The sequence below is a fragment of the Capra hircus genome, unplaced genomic scaffold, assembly GCF_001704415.2.
Source record: "Capra hircus breed San Clemente unplaced genomic scaffold, ASM170441v1, whole genome shotgun sequence".
NCBI lineage: Eukaryota > Metazoa > Chordata > Mammalia > Artiodactyla > Bovidae > Capra > Capra hircus.
In genome coordinates, this window is record NW_017196276.1 from 9,250 (window position 1) to 20,254 (window position 11,005).

At 43.7% G+C, this 11,005-nt stretch overlaps 1 long non-coding RNA gene across 1 annotated transcript; it reads left to right on the forward strand.

The window, feature by feature from the left end:
- The first annotated feature begins 2,386 nt into the window (after positions 1 to 2,386).
- On the forward strand, positions 2,387 to 3,727 carry LOC108634978. The gene is made up of 2 exons (XR_001917730.1): positions 2,387 to 2,492; positions 2,905 to 3,727. It is a non-coding gene; the product is annotated as an uncharacterized LOC108634978 (long non-coding RNA).
- Positions 3,728 to 11,005: the final 7,278 nt, after the last annotated feature.

Sequence of the window (11,005 nt, forward strand, 5' to 3'; positions counted from 1 at the left end):
AGGAGGTGATGGAATTCCAGTGGAACTGTTTCAAATCCTGAAAAATGATGCTGTGAAAGTGCTGCACTCAATGTGCCAGCAAATTTGGGAAACTCAGCAGTGGCCACAGGATGGGAAAAGTCAGTTTTCACTCCAATCCCAAAGAAAGGCAATGCCAAAGAATGCTCAAACTACCACACAATTGCACTCATCTCACACGACAATAAAGTAATGCTCAAACTTTTCCAAGCCAGGCTTCAGCAATACGTGAACCGTGAACTCCCTGATGTTCAAGCTGGTTTTAGAAAAGGCAGAGGAACCAGAGATCAAATTTCCAACATCTGCTGGGTCATCAAAAAAGCAAGAGAGTTCCAGAAAAACATCTATTTCTGCTTTATTGACTATGCCAAAGCCTTTGACTGTGTGGATCACAAGAAACTGTGGAAAATTCTGAGAGAGATGGGAATACCAGACCACCTGACCTGCCTCTTGAGAAACCTATTTGCAGGTCAGGAAGCAACAGTTCGAACTGGACATGGAACAACAGACTGGTTCCGAATAGGAAAAGGAGTACATCAAGGCTGTTTATTGTCACCCTGCTTATTTAACTTCTATGCAGAGTACATCATGAGAAACACTGGGCTGGAAGAAACACAAGCTGGAATCAAGATTGCTGGGAGAAATATCAATAACCTCAGATATGCAGATGACACCACCCTTATGGCAGAAAGTGAAGAGGAACTAAAAAGCCTCTTGATGAAAGTGCAAGAAGAGAGTGAAAAAGTTGGCTTAAAGCCCAACATTCAGAAAACTAAGATCATGGCATCTGGTCCCATCATTACATGGGAAATAGATGGTGAAGCAGTGGAAACAGTGTCAGATTTTATTTGGTGGGGGTCTCCAAAATCACTGCAGATGGTGATTTCAGCCATGAAATTAAAAGACGCTTACTCCTTGGAAGGAAAGTTATAACCAACCTAGACAGCATATTGAAAACCAGAGACATTACTTTGCCAACAAAGGTCCAATTGGTCAAGGCTATAGTTTTTCCAGTGGTCATATATGGATGTGAGAGTTGGACTGTGAAGAAAGCTGAGTGCTGAAGAATTGATGCTTTTGAACTGTGGTGTTGGAGAAGACTCTTGAGAGTCCCTTGGACTGCAAGGAGATCCAACCAGTCCATCCTAAAGGAGACCAATCCTGGGTGTTCATTGGAAGGACTGATGCTAAAGCTGAAACTCCAGTAGTTTGGCCACCTCATGCGAAGAGTTGACTCACTGGAAAAGACTCTGATGCTGGGAGGGATTGGGGCAGGAGGAGAAGGGAACGACAGAGGATGAGATGCCTGGATGGCATGACTGACTCAATGGATGTGAGTTTGAGTGAACTCCGGGGGTTGGTGATGAACAGGGAGGCCTGGCGTGCTGCAATTCATGGGGTCGCAAAGAGTCGGGCACGACTGAACTGAACTGAATGCAATCCAGCTGTCATCAGGCATCCAGGAAGTCTCTCTGGGGAATGATGCCATATCAGGAACTCAGTATTTGTCTGCGTCATGGACAGATTAGGCGCTGAGCAATCGCATCAGCGGGGACAAACTTGGTAAGGGGAAAGCAGTGTTTCTGAGCCCATGCATGACTTCCAGCACCGCTAGCGAGGCCGGACTATGAGATCATGAGGCCAAAGTGATGAAGCAGGTTGCACTGAGATGTTCCTTCCTCTGCATGCAATCTCTGCAACTTCTGAGAGTAGTTTGAGAAGGATCAGTGTTAACTCTTCCTTAAATGTTTGGTAGACTGACTCTATAACTTTGGAGTCCAGTTCTCTGACCATATTGGAGATTCTGAGGCAAACCCAATATTAATTCACTTATTCCTTTTCTATTTAATGCAGCCAGAGTCAGTTTCTGTTACTTGTAAGTAAGAACCCTGACTCATATACAATCTGATTCCAGCATGAGGCAAATTAGGAAAAAAGGACAGGGTATCAGAAGTGACTAAGAAGTCTATCCATGCTCCTCAGAGGTACTCTGTAAATACTGGGCATCAGTTTTCTTTCTTCATTGAGTTTTTAGTGCATAAAATTGTATCTGTACCTGTTCTCACTGTAGGCTGGAACTGGAGTTCAATAAAGGCAGAGAATAGAACAGCTTTGCAATTTCCTCTGAACCAGCCCTAACACACTTCATCTTCCTCAGGTGGTTCTCTTAGTAGGATGATGCTGCCCCCACAAGAGGGCAGTGCCTCTTTCAGACTCACTTTGTTTGAAATCAATATGTTTGTATTGAAAGCAAAAAGATTAAGCTTCCTTTGATTGGCTGGGTAAGAAACCCGAGACTCTCTCTGGGTCTCAGAGGGACTGGATGAGTATACTGAAAAAAAAAAAAGAGAGCGAGACTGAGGAAGCTGGCTTTATTTCAGGGCAAGACCTGCATCTTCCATGATCCTCCTAAAGAAGAAGAATGGAGAAGCTTCTGGCCCTGTCTTTGGTGATTCTGTGGCTTCAGCTGGCCAGTGAGTTTGGGCTCTTGGTGATGGGAAGAGGGTGACCAAAGTTCAGAGATCACAAGACTGAGGGGCAAAATCTTCTCTTTAATTGGGAAAAGTGAAAAGTGAAAGTGTTAGTCGCTCAGTCCTGTCTAACTCTTTGCCACCTAATGGACTGTAACCCGCCAGGCTCCTCAGTCCACAGAATTTTCCAGGCTAGAATACTGGAGTGAGTTGCCATTCCCTTCTCCAGGAGATCTTCCTGACCCAGGGATCAAAGCCACATCTCCGGCATTGCAGGCAGATTCTTTACCACTGTGCCACCAGGGAAGCCTGTTAATTGGGAAATGTACCCTCAAATTATGGAAGGAAATGCAGACACTAGTGAGTGAAAATGCAGTGACTGACTCCTGGCCTCTGTCCTTGTGTTTCTGCCTAGAGGTGAATAGCCAGCAAGGAGAACAGAATCTGCAGACCCTGAGCATCCAGGAGGGTGAAAGTGTCACCATGAACTGCAGCTATAAAAGTATTACTATAACTGCCCTACAGTGGTACAGACAGGATTCAAGGTGAGGCTTTGTTCATCTGATTTTAGTGCGTTCAAATGAGAGACAGAAACACAGTGGAAGACTACTCTTCACGCTGGACAGCTCCATCCAAAGCAGCTCCGTGTCCATCGCGGCTTCCCAGGCTGAGGACACTGCTACTTACCTCTGTGCCCCAGACACACGGTGCTCAGCTGGCACCTGCAGCCCCAGCGCAGACCTGCCGGAGCTGCCTCTTAGAAGCCGCGACAGTGTGCAGAGTTGGTGGTTTTGTCTTTCCACAAAGGAGAGTCTGCAAACGGCTAGCAACACGAAAGGGAGCTCCTCTCAAATTCCTGAGTTTTCGGTCGCATGTCAGACTATAGTAAAGGGCATGGGATTTAGAACGGGAAGCTGAAATGCCAAATTCAGCCCTGCCCATCCTGGCTGTGTCTTTAGCCATATCATTGGTGTAGCAGCCTTCAGTGTCCTCAGTTTAAACAAAGGATTTAGACTGATGAGCCTAAAGACCCTTCAAGTTCTAATTTTACCAGGTCACCTCTGGAGGATGAAGAAGGACTTCCCAGTATTAGAAGGGCTCGTCTGTTATATGTGCAGCCCCCTCAAGACCTAGCTGGGGCTTTAAGATGCATGGGATGATTTTAGTATTTATCTAATTCCTGTATAGGAAACAGTAGATTCACCAGACATTAGAAATAAAAAGGATCTAGGATTGTTTCCATGAAACTTTTCACTTTAAAACCGAGGAGTGAAAACGTTATGTAATTATAGACACAAAGATCTCAGTATTGGGAGTAAAAGAGACAAAGATGTGAATCTGATTCTGCCATTTATGATTTGCATGGTTTCTAGCCATCAATTTCTCCATTAAAGAGATGGAAATTTATCCAAAAGTCAGAGTTTTTCCCATTACAAGTGAGAGATACATGTTTTCTGCTATCAGCCCCTAAAATATTGCTTTCTGAAAGTGGATACTTCTGTTTGTTATCACATATATAACAGTTTTGCATCCATTGTATTCTTCTTCCTGGTAAGAATAGTTTTCTTGATACAGTTTTGATGCTACTGAAAATGTGTTTGTGGACAAAGGGCATTTGTATTTATGTGACACTTGGTGAAAAATGTAGGAGAGGGCAGGGGAAAGGTTGGTAGAACTGTGGTTCCTACATTCCAGACCTTAAACCACCACATCACCTGTGTCAGAATCACCTAGAACACCTTTGAAGACCTGGGTTATTAGGAGTTTACTCAATCAGACTGATGCAGTGATGGGCTGTATTTTTAATGAACATTATTTATATCAGATATTGGTTCAGCTTCACATAACAAAACACTCAGATAATGTTTTTAACAAGCTGGAGTTTACTTCCCTCTGATATAAAGAAGCTCTATTGCAGGTACCCTGTGCAGTCCAGGGCTGGTATACTAGCTCCATAATCTTGTGAGGAATCAAGGGTCTTCTTTCTAGCTCTTTCTTGTCCTTTAATTGTCACTTTTGTTTATATACTTTGTTGAAACAGCAAGAAATCCATCCACTTTATACACCTTCTAGGAAGAATGTCAAGAGGCAAATGAGTACATGCTGGCCAAGTCAATCATTTTCAGAAGCTTCCCCCAGCACCTTCTACTTGCATTTCATTTACCAGAGTGTTAGTCCATGTCCCCACATTTCTTCAAAGGAGCCTGGGATATCAGTATTTTTTCAGCCTCAGCATGTTGTCACTCATAACAAAATTGTTCTCAGTTCAATTCAGTTCAGTCGCTCAGTTGTGTATGACTCTTTGTGATCCCATGGACAGCAGAACACCAGGCTTCTTTGTCCGTCACCAATTCCCAAAACTTGATCAAATTGATGTCCATTGAGTCGGTGATGCCATCCAACCATCTCATCCTCTGCCATCCCCTTCTCCTTCTGCCATTAATCTTCCCCAGCATCAGGGTCTTTTCCAATGAATCAGTTCTTCACATCGGGTGGCCAAAGTATTGGAGCTTCAGTTTCAGCATCAAACTTCCAATAAATATTCAAGACTGATTTCCTTCAGGATTGACTGGTTTGATCTCCTTGGTGTCCAAGAGACTCTTGAGAGTCTTCTCCAACATCACAGTTAAAAAGCATCAATTTTTCGGTGCTCAGCTTTCTTCATGGTTCAACTCTCACATCCATACATGACTACTGGAAAAATCATAGGTTTGACTATACAGATCTTGTTGGAAAAGATATGTCTCTTCTTTTTAATATGCTGTCTAGGTTGGGATATCAGGATCTTTTCAATCTCAGCATGTTGTCACTCACAACAAAATTGTGGTTCTACCATAATTGAAGAAGACATGTGTACCCCAGTTTATTGAAGCACTATTTACAATAGCTAGGACAAGGAAGCAACCTAGACGTCCACTGACAGATGAATGGATAAAGAAGTTGTGGTAGATATGCACAATGGAGTATTCAGTTCAGTTCAGTTGCTCAGTCGTGTCCGACTCTTTGCGACCCCATGAATTGCAGCACGCCAGCCTCCCTGTCCATCACCAACTCCCGGAGTTCACTCAGACTCACGTCCATTGAGTCAGTGATGCCATCCAGGCATCTCATCCTCTGTCATCCCCTTCTCCTCCTGCCCTCAATACCTCCCAGCATCAGAGTCTTTTCCAATGAGTCAACTCTTCGCATGAGGTGGCCAAACTACTGGAGTTTCAGCTTGAGCATCAGTCCTTCCAATGAACACCCAGGACTGTTCTCCTTTAGAATGACTGGTTGGATCTCCTTGCAGTCCAAGGGACTCTCAAGAGTCTTCTCCAACACCACAGTTCAAAAGCATCAATTCTTCAGCACTCAGCTTTCTTCACAGTCCAACTCTCAAATCCATACATGACCACTGGAAAAACCATAGCCTTGACAGACCTTTGTTGGCAAAGTAATGTCTCTGGTTTTCAATATGCTATCTAGGTTGGTCATAACTTTCCTTCCAAGAAGTAAGCGTCTTTTAATTTCACAGCTGCAATCACCATCTGCTGTGATTTTGGAGCCCCCCAAAATAAAATCTGACACTGTTTCCACTGTTTCCCCATCTATTTCCCATGAAGTGATGGGATCAGATGCCATGATCTTCGTTTTCTGAATGTTGAGCTTTAAGCCAAATTTTTCATGCTCCACTTTCACTTTCATCAAGAGGCTTTTTAGTTCCTCTTCACTTTCTGCCATCAGGGTGGTGTCATCTCCATATCTGAGGTTATTGATATTTCTCCTGGCAGTCTTGATTCCAGCTTGTGCATCTTCCAGCCCAGCATTTCTCATGATGTACTCTTCACATAACTTAAATAAGCAGGGTGACTATATACAGCCTTGATGTACTCCTTTTCCTATTTGGAACCAGTCTGTTGTTCCATGCCCAGTTCTAACTGTTGCTTCCTGACCTGCATATAGGTCTCTCAAGAGGCAAGTTAGGTGGTCTGGTATTCCCATCTCTTTCAGAATTTTCCACAGTTTATTGTGATCCACACAGTCAAAGGCTTTGGCATAGTCAATAAAACAGAAATAGATGTTTTTCTGGTACTCCCTTGCTTTTTTGATGATCCAGCGGATGTTGGCAATTTGGTCTCTGGTTCCTCTGCCTTTTCTAAAACCAGCTTGAACATCTGGAAGTTCACTGTTCATGTATTGCTGAAGCCTGGCTTGGAGAATTTTGAGCATTCCTTTACTAGCGTGTGAGATGAGTGCAATTGTGTGGTAGTTTGAGCATTCTTTGGCATTGCTTTTCTTTGGGATTGGAATGAAAACTGACCTTTTCCAATCCTGTGGCCACTGCTGAGTTTTCCAAATTTGCTGGCATTTTGAGTGCAGCACTTTCATAGCATCATCTTTCAGGGTTTGAAAGAGCTCAACTGGAATTCCATCACCTCCACTAGCTTTGTTCGTAGTGATGCTTTCTAAGGCCCACTTGACTTCACATTCCAGGATATCTGGCTCTAGGTTAGTGATCACATCATCATGATTATCTGGGTCGTGAAGTTCTTTTTTGTACAGTTCTTCTGTGTATTCTTGCCACCTCTTCTTAATATCTTCTACTTCTGTTATGTCCATGCCATTTCTGTCCTTTATCCAGCCCGTCTTTGCATAAAATGTTCCCTTGGTATCTATAATTTTCTTGAAGAGATCTCTAGTCTTTCCACTTCTGTTGTTTTCCTCTATTTCTTTGCATTGATCGCTGAGGAAGGCTTTCTTATCTCTTCTTGCTATTCTTTGGAACTCTGCATTCAGACGCTTATATCTTTCCTTTTCTCCTTTGCTTTTCACCTGTCTTCTTTTCACAGCTATTTGTAAGACCTCCCCAGACAGCCATTTTCCTTTTTTGCATTTCTTTTTCATGGGAAATGTCTTGATTCCTGTCTCCTGTACAATGTCATGAACCTCATTCCATAGTTCATCAGGCACTCTATCTATGAGATCTAGACCCTTAAATCTGTTTCTCACTTCCACTGTATAATCAGAAGGGATTTGATTGAGGTCATACCTGAATGGTCTATTGGTTTTCCCTACTTTCTTCAATTTAAGTCTGAATGTGCCAATAAGGAGCTCATGATCTGAGCCACAGTCAGCTCCTGGTCTTGTTTTTGCTGACTGTATAGAGCTTCTCCATCTTTGGCTGCCAAAGAATATAATCAATCTGATTTTGATGTTGACCATCTGGTGATGTCCATGTGTAGAGTCTTCTCTTGTGTTGTTGGAAGAGGGTGTTTGCTATGATCAGTGCGTTCTCCTGGCAAAACTCTATTAGCCTTTGCCCTGCTTCATTCCATATTCCAAGGCCAAATTTGCCTGTTACTCCAGGTGTTTCTTGGCTTCCTATTTTTGCATTCCAGTTCCCTATAATGAAAAGAATATCTTTTTTGGGTGTTAGTTCTAAAAGGTCTTGTAGGTCTTCATAGAACTGTCCAACTTCAGCTTCTTCAGCGTTACTGGTTGGGGCATAGACTTGGATTACTGTAATATTGAGTAGTTTGCCTTGGCAATGAACAGAGATCATTCATTTTTGAGATTGCATCCAAGTACTGCATTTTGGACTCTTTTGTTGACCATGATGGCTACTCCATTTCTTCTGAGGGATTCCTGCCCGCAGTGGTAGGTATAATGGTCATCTGAGTTAAATTCACCCATTCCAGTCCATTTTAGTTAGCTGATTCCTAGCATGTTGATGTTCACTCTTGCCATCTCCTGTTTGACCACTTCCAATTTGCCTTGATTCATGGACCTAACATTCCAGGTTTCTATGCAATATTGCTCTTTACAGCATTGGACCTTGCTTCTATCACCAGTCACATTGACGACAGGGTACTGTTTTTGTTTTGGCTCCATCCATTCATTCTTTCTGAAGTTATTTCTCCACTGATCTGCTGTAGTGTATTGGGCACCTACTGACCTGGGGAGTTCCTCTTTCAGTATCCTATCAGTTTGCCTTTTCATACTGTTCATGGGGTTCTCAAAGCAAGAATACTGAAGTGGTTTGCCATTCCCTTCTCCAGTGGACCACATTCTGTCAAACCTCTCCACCACGACCCCTCTGTCTTGGGTCGCCCCACACGGCATGGCTTAGTATCATTGAGTTAGACAAGGCTGTGGTCCATAGATTGACTAGTTTTCTGTGATTATGGTTTCAGTGTGTCTGTCTTCTGATGCCCTACCATCTTACTTGGGTGTCTCTTACCTTGGATATGGGGTATCTCTTCACAGCTGTTCCAGCAAAGTGCATCCACTGCTCCTTACCTTGGAGGAAGGGTATCTTCTTACCGCCGCCCCTCCCAACCTTGAAGGTGGAATAGCTCCTCTCGGCCCTCCTGCACCCACACAGCCACCGCTCCTTGGACATGGGGTTGCTCCTCTCAGCCGCTGCCCCTGACCTCAAGCGTGGGGTAGCTCCTCTCAGCCATTCCTGCACAGTCGCAGCCTGGCACTCTCAGCCACCACCCCTGACCTCGGACGTGGGGTACCTCTTCTTGGCAGCTTTATTCTCTCTTCCTTGACTTTTCCATCCCTATGGCTGCTATAGCAATGCTGCTACCTAAGTAAGCTCCAGGAGGAGAGTTTTCTGACAAGATAATCCTTCTGTCAATGGCCCTGTGGGTCAGAGCAGTCCAGCTGGTAAATATTGCAGGCATGTTGTGTATTGTTGGTCTTCAAACAGGGTACAGGATATTCTCTTTGCCAATAATAATGTCACCTCAGGGGAAATTTATTCATCAGTCATATTTCTGATATATGGAAAAAGTGTTTATGTACTCTTACAATAAGCTATGTTTGGAGTGGAGTGAGCTTTTCACGTGCTCCAAGAAACTAGGAGAAAGTGTCAGCCCCTCCCAAGGCAGGAACCTCTCCCCACTCCTCTGCTCATGAGCAGGAATGTGGAGCCCCTTGGGTCAGCGCTCTGCATCTCTGCTACAATTGGGCACAGAGTTTACCCTCTGTATCTCTTCGAGCTGAACTCCTGTCTGCAACTTCAGGACCAGAGTTTCTATAAGGACAGTGGGGGACACAGAAGGAGAAAAGAGATATATGTTTTATTTCTGAGCAGTCTAGGAGATGTGGCATAAACACTGAATCATTGTCATTTAAAAATTTATAGGCACAACTATAAAAATGCAGAATTTAATAGTTATAACAGTTTTATATTCCTGGAGGATGTAGTCCCCATCCTTATTTAACAGGGGGATGTCTGAACACCCATCTGAAGGTAAACACAGATTTCCTCCAAACAACCTAGAGTCTTGCACACTGGGTGTTGGACACCTGAGCACTGGGGCCTCAACATCTTGATCAACAGGGCCTAGGAAGGGAGAGGGAGATGAAAAAACAAAACGAAATCTGAATAGTGACAGGAAAGTATCCAAGCAGGTTTTATTCCCCGGGTGGTAACTGTGTCAGCTCTCTACTTCCCGTCTGACTCCTTATTCCACATCTCTGGGTCCAGGCTGGTGGGACTACAGACAGGGCAGAGGATTTTTTTTTTTTTTTTAACCTGCTCCTCAGTCAACTGAGAGCAGTTTGAGACAGGAATCATGTCTGGTTTTGGTTTCCACGTTGTGGACAACTCTGTAAGTTTCCAGAATGAATGCTGGAGCCCAGGGATTCCTGAACATGCACAAAAGCTTAAGAGAACCTCAGGGATCCGCCGAGCCAGAGTCCTGCCAGCATAACTTGACTCAAGACACTAATTTTAGGGGGAACTTTGGTCCGGGGGATAGGACTCTGCGCTCCCAATGCCGTGGGCCTGTGTTTGATCCTTGATCAGGGAACTAGATCTCAGAAGCCGAAATTAAGGCCCTGCACAGCCAAAACCAAAAACAAAACAGAACAGCTCAGCAAACAGTGTGCATTAAAAAATACCCTAATTTTAGAAAAACAGGTCATTTGACTGTTGAGAAATTCTGTGTCCATTAATAGGTATCATTTGAAGAAAGATTGCTCTTGAGTTCAACTGATTTGGTCATTGCCATTTAGAAACATTTATTTTTAGTTGGAAGATAATTGGAAAGCTACAGGTAAAAGGATGACACTAGAACCCTTCCCAACACCATACACAAAATAAACTCAAAATGGATTAACGACTTGAATGAAGGCCAGAATCCATCAAACTCTTAGAGGAAAACATAGCAGTACACTCTTTGACATACATCACAGCACAATCCCCTTTGACCCACCTCCCTAGAGTATTGGAAATAAAAACAAAAATAAATAAATCGGAACTTAATTCATCTAAGGTCACAGCATTGTTTCTGGGTTGAACAGCACTGGCCCTGAGAGCCCGTGTAAGGAGCGCTCCCAGCTGTCTGGCAGCCGCAGTGACTGCACTGTTTTTGGTAAATCCCTCATGCACTGGTGCCTGGAAGCTGCCTCCATGAAGGAAGCTGGGCTATGTTAGTGCTCATGTCAGCAAAGAGCAATGTTTTGACTTCTCACCATAACAACAGTCTTACTTTGCATAAGGTAAACCAATCCTAGAGAAA